Source organism: Paramisgurnus dabryanus, chromosome 10 (genome assembly GCF_030506205.2).
Source record: "Paramisgurnus dabryanus chromosome 10, PD_genome_1.1, whole genome shotgun sequence".
In the NCBI taxonomy this organism is placed as follows: domain Eukaryota; kingdom Metazoa; phylum Chordata; class Actinopteri; order Cypriniformes; family Cobitidae; genus Paramisgurnus; species Paramisgurnus dabryanus.
Genome location: NC_133346.1, coordinates 31,675,268 through 31,689,919, shown reverse-complemented (window position 1 = coordinate 31,689,919; position 14,652 = coordinate 31,675,268). Strand labels below are relative to the sequence as shown.

At 37.0% G+C, this 14,652-nt stretch overlaps 1 long non-coding RNA gene across 2 annotated transcripts; it reads right to left on the bottom strand.

Annotated features, from left to right (window-relative positions):
• Positions 1–8,508: 8,508 nt before the first annotated feature.
• LOC135718208 (uncharacterized) lies at positions 8,509–11,997 on the bottom strand. Of its 2 annotated transcripts, XR_010520677.2 has the most exons (5): positions 11,007–11,997; positions 10,784–10,817; positions 10,536–10,649; positions 10,333–10,454; positions 8,509–8,946 (listed from the first exon to the last, which is right to left on the bottom strand). It is a non-coding gene; the product is annotated as an uncharacterized lncRNA (long non-coding RNA). The 2 variants fall into 2 exon arrangements; XR_012337713.1 differs by having other exon boundaries at positions 8,509–10,454; positions 11,007–11,995.
• Between the last annotated feature and the right edge of the window lie 2,655 nt (positions 11,998–14,652).

Genomic DNA, 14,652 nt, shown 5'->3' with positions numbered 1-14,652 from the left:
TGTTTAAGTTGATTTTCAATAAAGCAGCATTGATTTTTGTTCGCTTCTGTGTCCTCTATGTTTCGGAACCTGGCAAATGCTCAGGTAAGCCACGGGCTTATAAATTACCCCGAAAAAGATTTTTGCTTATAAGTTTAAGGATTGTTTCTCGCCAAACCCACAGTAAACAGTCAGATCACAACACCCGAAATATAGCTTATGGCATGATTTGCGTGGATTATGACAAAGGGCAGAACGTTTCTTTTTAGAGACCCACCATCATACACTTTCTGCCTCCGCCATTAAGTTAGTTCTTCAGCGTTTTAAATTACTATTTTATTTTCTGCCGACAACGCTTTTTGGGAATGAAAAGAGGTAAGAAATTTAAGACTTGGGTAAATTAAATTTAAGACCTGGGATAAAAATCTGGGTGTTTTTAAGACTTTTTAAGGCCTTAAATTTAACATTCTGAATTTTAGACTTTTTAAGACTTTTTAAGACCCCGCGGGAACCCTGTTAAAAAGCTGTCAATCTAAATGTACGTTCGGGTTCGGGCTGCATTCTGTCGGGCTCCGGACATTTCGGGCCTAACTTTTAAGGCCCGATTACAGCTCTAACCCTGTCACACCGAGCCGAGTGCTGCCCTCTCCTTTTCGCTTCGTCAGCTAGCGAACGCTAGACAGGGGCACCCTTTTGAAGAGGCTACGGGACAGATGAGATCGACTCCGCTTCACTCCGCAAAGCACAGGTTATGAATCACAACATACAAACAATTGTGTATCCTTCAAGTTACTCACACAGTATCTTGCGGTCAAACGCTTCACCACCTCTGTCACACAACCTAAATCCACAGGAAGTCCGTTGATATCCGGCCACAACAAGCGCTTTCACTCAGGCTCACCTACAGCATAAATTAGGAGAATACAACGACTGACGCCGACAGCCTTTCCGTCTTTCCACAGTTCAGAGGATGGAGGCGTGGGTCTAGCAGACGATACACACACACAGCAAAAAGAAAGGACACTGCACCACTTCAAGTGAAAGGTTTCACAAAATATAAACTCACCACACCACATTATAAGTGAGCACTAAGAAACCCCGTCTTCTCCTCCTTCCCGGAATTCGGTATGGCGTTGTTTGTATGACGCAGTCTACATTCATGAGAACTATAGTAAACAGAGTTGGCTTTCTTCCGGTACTCCCACCACACTGCTCCGCGGTAGGGCCGTCCTGCTTTACTAAACGCCCTGTCACACAATGGGTTAACAACCAATGTCCAAAGGTATTTGTTTATACTCACAATCACCACACAGTATGCTCCGTTGTCAGCCTCTTCTCTCCACACACGGGCTCGTATCCACAGCAGCAGACGAGTGGGCGTGTATACACACAACACAATGTTTACTCCAGTAATGTCAGTAGCTTTCGTTTCCTTCGGATCCTTTATTACTCACTCTGACGTTGATTTCTCTTTCTCGGTTTCGTTGCAGATTCTAGCAATATGCTTCCGTCGTCCCAAACAGCCACGCCAGCCCAGCCGGAATAGGGAATGTAAGCACAACAGCAACACCAACACACGCCAACAAAGACTCCAGCAAACGACACTGACTACGTTTGGAGATGATCTCTTTATACTCCCCGGATCTGTTGTTTCCTCCAATCACCAACCGCTACGGTTAATCAGCCGCACCTGCAACGAATTCGCTGATTTCGCGCCGCAGGGTTTACCGTGAAGTACTGTGAAGGCATTTCTTTTGTGTTGCTTTCACAAACAAACACGTAACAATAATGGCATCTTCACATTCCTGCCTAAAGGCTCATTATGCAGCTCATTATGCAATTGTTTTGTTCTTCAGCTGTCAATCACAGATTACAGAGCTTCCAGCCTCCTTGCATATTGCCTTCCTAACCAAAAAGTGACTTTGAAATTGTAAATCAATATATTGTGTTATGTGAAGGAGTAAGCAGAATGATTTTCAAATCATGATCATTTTAAAGAAAAAACTCTAGACTACTAGATCCTGTTTTGAAAAGTCTTGGGAAAACATGTTTAGAATGAGTTTTGTGGACTTAAATTTTTTTCTTTTTCAAAAACCACGCATAAACATTTTTCTCTCAAAAATACAAACATGTACATACATGTTAATAATATAATATAGTAGCCCAGTTTGTGCTGAATGCAGTGTTATAAGACTTTTGCCATTATTATGTTTTTAAGCAACTGAAAAAAGCACAAATGTCAGTGCAGGTCAAAACTTCTCCAGGGCCCTAAAAAACCCTTAGACCCCAGAAGGTTAAATTCCTTAAAAGGCACAGGGAAACTACGGATTCGCATAAATTGTTTGGAAGTTTAAAATTTCTATAATTATCAAACATATTGATAAACATAAAGATGATTAATATCCCGGTTAAAACAATTCCGAAAAATAAGGATTTATTGGCAACCAATATATTGGCATAATTCCAAATAAAGGAAATATGAGGAGAGAAATTGTGTGAGATTGTGTGCAAATTTTCCATGCTAAACGAACTTGCTGGTGGAATTTGGACATAGTCACAAGTTAACATAAATAATAGATTGATAAAAATATGTCCTTGTTGGTGTCAAATGACCGCTGCAAATGATCTGACTTTTCTTTGTAAGCTTAGAATTTCATCTCTTTGCTTACATTGAACAGGTAAGTCCAAGGAGGCTTCCATATCGTTCCGCCATATTGATAAACTATAAAAGCAAAGAGGGACATAGCACTAGCCTACCAACGTGTTTCCACAACACATTTTCATTCAGAACACGTGAAGCAGCTGAAACGGACAAGAAGATGAGTGAGTTCATAACGGCTACCGTAGTTGCAACATGCACTTGGAAAAGCCCTCGCTAGAGTGCACTATTCGTTTGAATGCAAAATACAATTTCACCACTAGATGTGGAAAAATCGTACTTATTGTCTCTTTAAGCTAATTTACTTTAAAAGTGTCTTCAAAGAAAAGTACATCCAGTCCCTCTTAAGCTTTCTTATTAATAAGAACCTTTTTCTTAAGTCTTTGAGATTTGTTTTTCCAAACAAAAGACCACCTAACACTGTGTCTACAGGACGTGAGCGGCATGATGCAACACATCAAAAGACAATAGAACCCATTATAATCAGTGATATTGTCTACACTGGATGCGGCACAGTGTGATGTGACACAATACATAATACAAATGATCACAGAGCAATAATTACTTTTAATTATATTTAAAGTACAGATGATGTATCTAGATATTATTTATAATTGATTTAACTTTTCCTTATGGTTCATCCAGGGAATGCAGACATCGAAGCCACAGAGGTAGAAAATGCAGTAGGACTGTCAGAGCAAAATCACTCTTTCAGATTTCCAAAAAATCCCTTTCTTCATGGATGACATTTATTTACCGGTAAGTCAACATTGTTTTCCCAACCCATGTGGACTACAGTAGGCTATATGTGTCAAGGTTTTGTGAGGGGTAGTGATGTTAGGTTCTTGAACGAATCGTTCTTTTGAGCCGGTTCTCAGGAAGTAACCGGTCGAGCCGGTTCACAAATCAAACTGAATCGAACTTTAGTTCCGGGTAGATGACGCAGGACGCACAGCTGAAATAGCACGTCGGACTCAAAAAGAACCGAATGAGCCGGTTTAACAACTGCCGAAGATGGACTCTGCTTTAATCTGAGGAAGTGTGAACGTTTTTCTTTTAAAGAAATCGACACCTCCCAGATCTGTGGCATACCTATCAAAGATAAGATCATTTATCTAGGGATTAATATAATGAAAGATCAGGAGGAGAGATGCTCTGTAAATTTTAATTTGATTAGTGAGAAGATAAAGAAAAAGCTAAATCAATGGCTACAGAGGGATTTGTCCCTAAAGGACGAGTATTGTTGACAAAGGCAAAAGGTTTATCCCGTCTTACATGTACCTACCTCCTTGTTTGTCAAAAAGCTCTGTAATTCTATTGATAAATCACTTTACAATTTTATTTGAAGAAAAAAAACAAGACGCATTTTGTAAAAAAAATGATTTTACAACCCTTAATAATAGGATTAATTGGATAAAGCATTTTCTAAAAAAAATCCCACATCTATATGGAATTTTATCCCCATATATATCTTCTCTAAGGTTGGTGGTCTAGAATTCTTACTTTTATGTGATTATAAAATAGAAAGAATTCCCTTAATTTGATCTAAATTCCATAAACAAATGCTCTTCTTAGCATTGTCATTAATTTACAAGCATAATTTCTCCCCGCATAGGTGCTTCATCTGGAATAATCAGTTTATTAAATTCAAGAATGAATCCTTATTTTAAAAAACTATATACGATATACTGTGCAAGCCGAAGGCACATACTGGAAAATGCTTTTTACTAATGTTATTACATTTTATTAAAACCTGCAAAAACTTTTCTGTAGTTTGCAGATTAGATTTAAATTGGTTAAGAAATCATGTAATGTAATCTTTATGCCGACTAGGGTATTAGAGAACAATTTCACTTACAGAGTTTTTCATTAGTTAATAAAAGATAGCTACAAAAACCTACAGAAGTTTGTTTCTCTGTTATTTTTGAAGATACTGGGACTTAAGTTCATGTTTTAGCTACTTTTATTTTTGTAAATAATAATATAAATACAATTAAAGAAAGTATGTAAATTAATACATGTTAAAAAAATTCTTAATCTTCATGTTTTAAATACAACAAAACACAAATGTAAATGTCAAAAGTGTCAAAACCAAGAAACATTTACAAGTGTCATTATTACACATGCAATTTAAACAAAATAGGGGTTAAAGTACATAAACAAATGGTTCTGAAAGAATAAACTGCATGTGCTGGCCAACAATAATTGTCTTGTTTTTAGGGAAGGTTTGCATTAAGGAAAACAAGTTGTCTGACTTTGCTGGGGTTTAGCCTGTTCCTTCTCTCTGAAATGATTTGTCCAGTTTTGGAAAATATTCTTTCTGCAGGCACAGAAGTTGCAACAATGCAAAGTCTCCTCTTCATAATGTCCGTTAAAGCATCATAAACGACTTGCCGTGCTTTCCACCAAGTGAGTGGATCCTCACTTCTTGGAATCAGGGGCTCTGCCAAGTAACTCCTCAATGCTACCATTGCTTCTGATGTGGCATTCCTGACAGTGAATGAATTCGCTACCCTCTCATCAAAGTCCCCCCAGACTGAATGTTGCTCAGAAGAAGGGGTAGGAAACATGGTACTCTCAGCATGAGGTTCATTTTCTTGCCTGTTTGACCTAAGTGCTGAAGCTGCAGTAATACTCTTGCAGGCCTCATCTGCTGCTGCTGGATCATGAAAGCCCTTCTGCTTAAATCTTGGGTCAAGCATGGTTGCCTCTGCAAACAGGCTTAAGAATTCAGTTCTGTGAAAACGTTGTTGCATTTCAGCAGCCAATGAATTTACCATTGCCGAAATTGAATCTTGAACTGTCAAACCTTCCAGTTGTTTCTGGTTCAATTTTTGCAGCCCCCTTGCAATTAGAATAAATTTGGATGCTGTCACATACCTGTGTGGTGTAGAAGGGTTAGGGTTAGGTTAGGAGGAAAAAACACATGAAATGAATATAGTTAAATCACAGAAAAACTTATAATTTCTTCCTTGACAGAGTAGATACACATATATACACATATACACACACAGACATATATATAAAGCTGAATTTGAAAAAAATATATAATAACCTTTCTGCACTGATTTCAACTGTAACTTCTTCAAAAGGTTGTAGTATCTTGCAGGCATTGCTCACAATCTTCCACTCATCAGAGGTCAGTGTTGGCAAGCTGGGGCTGACAAGGGCAAGTGTGGCAATAATGGCATCTTTTTGCTGCCAAAATCTTTGCAGCATGTAAAAGGTAGAGTTCCACCTTGTTACCACATCCTGCTTGAGCTTTAACTCTTCAAGGCCCATCTGTCTCTGAGTTGCTCTGAGACGCTCTGATGCAGTAGTGCTCCTGTGAAAGTGCTCAACAATAGTTTTTACTTTCGTCACAACCCCCTGGATGTGTTTTAAACCCTCCCTGACAATCAGGTTAATAGTGTGGGCAAAACAAGGCACGTGCCGCCATCCAGCCTTCCGAATTGCAGCTTTGATGTTGCTAGCATTATCAGACACACATGCCACAATTTTATTTGTAATGTCCCATTCTGCACAAATTTTCTGGAGTTCTGCTTCTAGGTTGTCAGCTGTGTGCCTTTCAGTAAATGAAAAACAATCCAGTAGAGAGGATGACAGTTTAAAATCATTATCAATGAAATGGCAGGTCACAGCCATAAAACTGGTTGTTGTTAAAGATGTCCAGCAGTCAGTTGTGAGACAAACAGCCGAGGTATCTCTAACTTTGGCCATTAGCTCTGCTCTAATGGAGTTGTACATTTGGGGCAACATTGTTGCTGAAATGGTCTGTCTGCTTGGAAGAATGCAAGATGGATCAAGCGCCTTTGTGTAAGCTCTAAACCCTTTATCAGTAACAATGGAAAAGGGTTGCAAATCAAGCGCAATCATTTTTACAAGCTCTTTATCCACTTTACTCTGTTTAATAGGGTTAATTGGTTGTCTCACACTGTGCTGAATTGAATGTTGTTGGCTGCTCTGTACACTCATCTCTGCTACAAATCGGATTATAGGTTGAACAGTTTCAGCAGTGTCAACACTACCTGGGACTGGGAGAGTTGCAGAGTCATCTGGATTGGATTCCCTTGTAGACAAGGCAGTCAGGTGTTTAGTTTGTAAATGCCGTCTAAAATTTGATGTGGATCCTCCTGAACCTGAAAATATATTACTGCACAGTTTGCATTTTGCTTTGCTTGGTCCTATTTCTTCAAAGTGGATCCAAATGTCGCTTCTCTTTCTTGAGGTCATAACTAGATTACTAACACATGGACAATGGGGTCTTGGAATTAAATAAACGAGATTAATGAAATACCAAGTCTGCTAATCATAATGAGCATGATTAAGGTTTGCCTAAAACATTGAATGAACCAAGAAAAGCTTAAATTATGTGAACCTGAAAGGAAAACAAAAAACTTTTGAAGCAAATTGCAGGAAAACTGCAAAACATCATCTGTGGAATAAAAAAAATTCACTACACACATCTAGACTACATTAAAGCTTTATTACCTTACTGTTTTGTGAAATCTGCACACACACACACACACACACACACACACACCATGATTTAAAAATATGTATTTATTAAAAGCAAAAAATTTCTTCAAAAAATAATTTTAGTACGATTTGTTGTGCATGTAAATCATATTTTAGTTGTTTTAGCAAAACCAATGAGTTTAAAAGACAAGTTTATTCATTCTTTATACTTAGGATAGGTAGAACACATCCACAATTATGCATCAGTGACTGTAATGTGTGCATTTAGGATCCGCGATTGAAACCTGTGACCACAAACATTATTAACTTGTAAATAAACTTTTTATTTTAATGTTGCACTGTTTTGCCACAAACGACTTTTAAAAAAAATGTTTTATTGATACAAGTGGTTGGGAAATAAATGCGTAGTGATGTCATTTCTTGATGACGTCAGGAACCGTTGAATCGGCTTTTTGAACCGGTTCAATGAGCCGAACTGTCCGAAAAGAGCCGGTTCGCGGAAATGAATCGGACTTTGCATCACTAGTGAGGGGTGAAGCGAGGACTCAATCGCAGTAGAAAGTAGGCATTTAGTACAATAAAAATGAAACTAAACACAAACAAAAACTACCCCGAGGGGGAAAACCGCCTCTGCAAACACCAGGGAACATTCAGTGGGTAACTTAAGACGACAATCCTGCACAGGACTGAAAATGCAAGGACAATAAATAGGGAGCAAACAAGGCAGGTAATGAGGGAGAACAGGTGAGGCAAAAAACTTATAATGAGGTAACACACACGACAATACAGCAGAGTCAAGGTTTGGTCACAAAACCAAGAATAAGCTTAACTGAAGTGACAGAATCCTGACATGAACGCCATTTCTCAATATGCGTTCTTGTCTGTACTTGTGTTCTTTTGGACTTGTAAAACGTCATCAATTGCGGCCCAAGTACTGTTCCAAATCAAAGTTTGCATCAAGCCAAGTTTACATAACATCCTCGGATGTGTTCTTAATCCGCCCATTTTATCGAGGATGCATCAGGAGGTGACTTGTGTGGACTTCTAACAGCCAAGTTTATCAGAAAGCATTTTGCGTCAACGGCAATGACGCTTAAAGCTTGCACAATATTAGAAATGTTACTTTTTCTGTGTCATAAAATGTAGTTTTAAGAGCTGTTCAGTCGAGAATATAGATGAATAAACTTCAAATATGTGGTCAATTACTAAAGATAGGGCTTATATTAAAATTTCTTTGTGGATATGTGAGTTCCAGTGAATCAGTGTGTGGTCAGCGGCGTGTACACGGACAAGGGCAGCCTCATCTCGGCAAGTCCTTCTGAAATTTGCCGCAATCTCAGTGCAACTGCTCCCTCCAATGTCTGATGGTCAAACATAAAATCCCAGCTAACAAAAAAAGGTCCCCTGGACGTCCCCTAAATGTCCTCTGCGAACGTCCCCTGGACGTTATCGTGTAGGGTCCCCTGTTACGTCGAGCGGACGTCCGCGAAGACGTCCTCCGGACTTTCACAAGGACGTTTGCAGGACGGTCAGCGGACTTTCGGGACTTTTAGGGGACGTTCGCCTAAAGTCCTCAGCACATCGTTTAATTTCATTACAACCAATGAAATCAGACACGCTAAACATTGTTTACCACAAAGTTCTTTTATTTTAATTGAACAGTTGTAATTTTCCTGTGCTCCGTGTTTGTGTGTGCGTGCGCGAGCGAGCTCCCGTGCGCGTGCCTGATCTCCCGTACGCTTCAGTCAAACGCGCTTCAGCTCCGTGTGTGTGCGTGTCTCTGGCTGTCTGCTGGACTCCCATGTCAAATATTTCCGTTGTCTTCAAACCTAAAACAACGAAATGAACACATTTAAAAGATAAGTAGTTATTATTTATTGGGGTGGTTTCCCAGACAAGGATTATCTTAAACCAGGACTATGCCTCAGTTTAATTATGAAATATAACTAGTTTTAACAAACATGCCTTACTAAAAACATTACTTGTGTGCATTATGATGTTAAACAAAGGGCACTGATGTATTTAAGATTTCCCTGTCTGGGAAACCGCCCCGATGTGTTTAAAATGTCTTGCAAAATATCTGTAGCAAACATTTAAAAGATAAGGAAGACAGAATTCTGTGCTAAAACTAGAAAGCATGCACAACTCACTTTTACCTAGTATTTCATGCTTATGGCATTATTGTTGCTGTTACAGTTCACTCAAAGTAAAGGTGGGTAAATGTGGACATACATTACTGTGCAAAAGTCCCTCTAAAACAATCCTGCTACACCAGCCTGACCAGCGGAAACCATACTGGGAGAATTCATTATATTGATTTGCATTTACACATAAAATGGGTAACAAACATTACTGTGCAAAAGTCTAAGGCCACCATCATTAGCTTTGTTGTTTTAGCAAAGTTTTAATGTCCATCCATATTTATTTTTCACTCTTTTTTTAAGATACAAACAGAAAATACAGGAAAAATTTACACACAATTAAAAACAAAAAAATTTTCAGAAGTAAATGTCTTTTTCAGGCATCAGTCAGTATTTAGTGTGACCTCTCTTGGCACGAAACACATCTTCAGGACTTCATTCTCCTCAAAAAAGCCTTACCGGTAAGTCATTTGATGATTAGAATTAGAATTTCATTTTATTTAGGTTTAAGAGATCCTGCAGTTGCCTGCTATTGCTCAAGTTTAAGGGGAGTTTACCCTAAATACTTGACACCTCAGCTTATACTTTATACTGTTTTTAATACCACATACACATTTCCTGTATTTGCTGGTTGTATTCTAATAAAGACACTGAGAAATAATTATATATGATCACTACACAATTGCAAAAACAACTAATCTAATGGTAGCTTGCTTCTACCCTGACCAGCTACAAAATGAACATACACATCTCAGAGAGAGCATAGGTCACACAGAGTATAAAAATAGTTTACTATGACATAAAATAATGTAAGTTGTCTTATACATTGATCTTTGATATTATTGTAGGTTTTTGTGTTAAAGGCATCTAGAAGTATACTATGTAGAGTATATGATACTATATGTATCCAAAGCATCAAACATTATTTTTGTTTTAAAAATAGACTATTAATTGCTATTATTGTTTATGTGCTATTAACATTTACAATGTACATTCTTATTTACAACATTACAATTTACATACAATATATATACAAAAATAATTTTGAAATGTTTGGGATTCACACAGACTCACTATAATTCATTGTTAGTTGCAAGTGTGAAACTGAGCTGCTGAAATTCGCCCTGTGTAGCTGTAGCATCCTCCTATTTCCCATCTCCCAAACTGCCTCCCCTTTGAAGAAACAGATAACGAATCTACAAACAAAAACAATCCGTAATAAACATGGGTAAAACGTCAGCAGTGACTAGAAGTGTTGCATGTGTTATGGCACATACCATCTTTTGAAAGTCAGCTTGGTTTGCTCATTGTCTGCTGCATTTTTCCAACCACTGCTGTGGTGTTGTCCTGTATTTGGTCTACTTTCAGAATGATTCTCCACTCCAGGATTTCTTTCAAGAATGAGTTTTGAAACATTAATAACATTACTAACTACACCAGTAAAATAAATGAACAATAAGTCTGTGTGGAAGAAAATGCCTATCAATATCAATAATTTAAGATAAAAAATAACAAAATACTGTACCTTGATTCATTATTGGAAGAAATTGACTGATGTGCTGCATTTGTGATAAAAAACAATTAATTAGATTTAAAAATTAATGATGTAAGTATTGTAGTAACTGTTGTAAAATGTTGAATGCTCTATCATTTGTAAGTCACTCAAGGCATATGCTAAATTAATAAATATAAATCAAGTAATCATCATTATACTACAAATACTGTACATGGCATTAAAATGTACTCACAATAAGGTGCCTCAGGCAACATCAAAACATCTTTTTGCTTTTTCTTACTGGTTGCTCCTCATCTATAAAAGAATGATAATATGAAAGTAAATCATAGTGTCCTTATAGTTTCACCTGGCTTCTCAGCTGAAAAACTACTAATTGCTGTTAATAATGATTCATTTTCTTCACTTTCAAACTGGAAATCTTATCCTCAGGTCTAGAAACAACAAGACAAAAAAGTAGTATTTGATATTATTAAGAAACTTACACGATGATTCCCACTGTTTAAAATCATGTAACAATGAATGCAGTGACAATGATATCACCTTCAATAATGATTTCACTTTCAGGTAATTTACTGTCCTACTGAACTGTGAATAAATGTGCATTTAAAGAAAATAATAGACGACATGCATTTGTTTTGATCATTACAACTCTTGGTCAATATACATTACTGTGCAAAAGTCTTGGGACACTATCACCAGCTTTGTTGTTTTAGCAAAGTTTTAATGTCCATCCATATTTATTTTTCACTCTTTTTATTAAGATACCAACTGTAAATACAGGAAAAATGTACACAAAATTAAAAACAAATCCATTTTCAGAACTAAATGTCTTCTTCAGACATCAGTCAGTGTATAGTGTGACCTCTCTTGGCACTAAACACATCTTGAGCTTTTTTGAGGAGACTGAAGTCCTGAAGTCATTCGATTAGAATTAGAAATTAGGATTTAATTTCATTTAGGTTTAAGAGATCCTGCAGTTGCCTGCTATTGCTCAAGTGGAAGGAGAGTTTACCCTAAATACTTGACACCTCAGCTTATACGTTTACCGGTATATTGTTTTTAATACTACATACACATTTCCTGTATTTTCTGGTTGTATTCTAATAAAGAGACTGAGAAATAATTATATATGATCACTATACAATTGCAAAAATAACAAATCTAATGGTAGCATGGTGGCCTAAGACATTTGCACAGTACCTCACATAAACATTGTATATTTGGATTGCCAGTATTTGTTAAGGTTAAAAAAAGTTTGGTATTACTTGTGTGAGAAAATGGGCTACTCTGACTGCTTATATTGTCCACAGCTGTTTGTCCAGAATGGCACATTATTTATTTTGGTCTCAATACCCTTCAGATGGAAACAAGCATGTTTGATTATTTTTTATATGTAGCTGACCTTCATGTTTATCATTTGTATTTTATAAAACATTAACCAAATCTTACCACATTCTTTCACTCTAACCACAAGGATGGTGCTACCTCAGCCTTATTTTGTTCTGTAAAATGGAGCAAAACAGCACAGGAAACCTGTAAGTAAAGTCCATATAAATCTGTAAGTTCAGCTTGCAGTACACAAAGGCAATGTACACAGTTAGCCATCTCAAACCTGAGGCTGAAATTGTTTTCCAGTGTTTTTCCCTTTTTCCTGGAAACATGTACGTTGTTTAATCTTAGTTTTTCTCAAACCAGTATCAATATTACAGAATAAGATAAGCTGATCTGCTGAACTTACCTTTTTGGAGGACATGTTTAGATGTTTAAAGGCTGAGAAAACAAAATAAAGAAAGTTAATATATATACACACACATCAAAATATATTAAATGTTAAAATGTTACCCAGATGTACCCCCAACCCTCCCAGAGCTTTTATGTATTATTATAAGAGATTTGATTCAATTTAAGATTTTTATTTAATAGGCTTTATGCCCAGCTGCACTACTTCCTGAACTTCAGCCAGCCCATTGTTTCCTGTCTGCCATTATTGGACAAACTGATAAATCCAGGTCTGTCTGATTATTGTTGTTGTGACTACTGAGGTCAGGCACACCTGGATTAATCAGTTTGTCCAATAATGGAAGACAGGAAACAAGGAGCTGGCTGAAGTTCAGGAAGTAGTGCAGCTGGGTATAAAGCCTATTGCTACCATTAAAAAGGTTTAACCATATACCACCAAATAAAGGTTTAAAAATAAAGTCTAAACTATATATTTATAGGCTACATACATTCAGGCTGGTCCATTATGCTACACATTTTAAAAATAATTGAACCACATCTACAAACTTATTTTGGTGATTTAGCCCACAAGTTACTTAAACTGGCATGCCCATTGTTTTTACAATGAATTAAATGGCTTTTTTTTACTGCGTTTGCCACAGTATTCAATCCTACACGTTATTTTACTACAGTACAGTAGGCGGCGGTATACTGTACTGTGCAGTTCGTGTCCGCATCGTCATACGCGCCAGTATTGCTGGAAGACTGCAGGAACAGAACCCCCTGGAAAGGTAAGGTAGGAGTTTTAATTTAAACCTTAAAATGTGGGTTATCATCACGACAGTTACTTTTTGCTTTGCTATTATTGAAGAATTAATTCGGCAGAATCTCGCGCACGCTCAACTTGTAGGCCGTTTCTCAAACGGAAGGCTACATCCTCCGGAGGTCGAATATGCAGGCTGCATACGTCATCAAGCCTGGTTTAATTCAGTTAAATAAACATTACATTCGCAAGTCATAAGCATATTACAACAATTTACGATTAACTGAGAATAATAGTTAACTTTATAATTGTTAATATTCTTAAATATGACAGTCTTGATGACGTAAAAGGTATACAGCCTACAAATGCTACTTCCAGTGGTTAGCCTTCGGATTGAGGCGCAGTTACTTATATTAATACTACTTTAAAACCATATACATTTACTCTAACACTTAAACAAAGTAAGCGAGTAACTTAAATATGGCTACAAACCTTGAATGAGTTATCAAACTGCGCTCTTGAACCAATATAAATACTGTATATGGTAACGATGATAACGAAATCTTACTCTGTAACGAAAACTTGACGAAATTACTTATCTAACAATTAACTACAAAATAAACGGGATGTGTATAAAAAATGACGAAATTTAAAGGAGCTTTTGCTTATTCCCTTCACCGAGACCGTTGTGTCAGTTGAAGTTTGACGTGTGATGCCTCGTGCCAGATAATTCAAAATGTTCTCGCACGCAGTCAGGAGGCTTCTTTGACTTCATGCGGCGCCGCAAGACTGACAGCCGGATGACGTCAGAGTACCGCGAGAAGGATTCAAGAAATCAAATTTCGTCTCGCTCTCGCGATACTTTGACGTCATCTGGCTGTCATCTTTCCTTTTACAACACAAGTTGTTTCTATATATTAGACACAACAATGGAATTAATAAAATCAGTGATTTTTTGTTTGTCTTAATCTTAATTGCTGTGTGTTGTACAACTTGACAATTCATAAAAGTATAACAAGTATTTGTTTGTTTTTTTGTAGATGAGTTCCTTATTAAAGAAAGGCTTGATGCTGTTTACTTCACACTCTTAGGCTGACTTTGTATTATTTGTCTGTGAAGACAGTTCACAGTTTCTGAATCCCATCAAGAATGAAGACCTGCAGGCCACCATATTGAGATGTGAGTCAAAATATATACTTTTATAACCATATATGACATTTCAATGTAGTGACATTTAAGTTTTCCTGGCTAAAATAATTGAATTTGGTAATATTTGTTAATAAGATTATTAATGAGTTATATTTGTATAATTAACTTGTATAGCAAGTTATATAGTTATATTTGTTGGAACAAATAAGGATATTGTTAATAACAAGCTAAGATCTTGAGTTTTTTG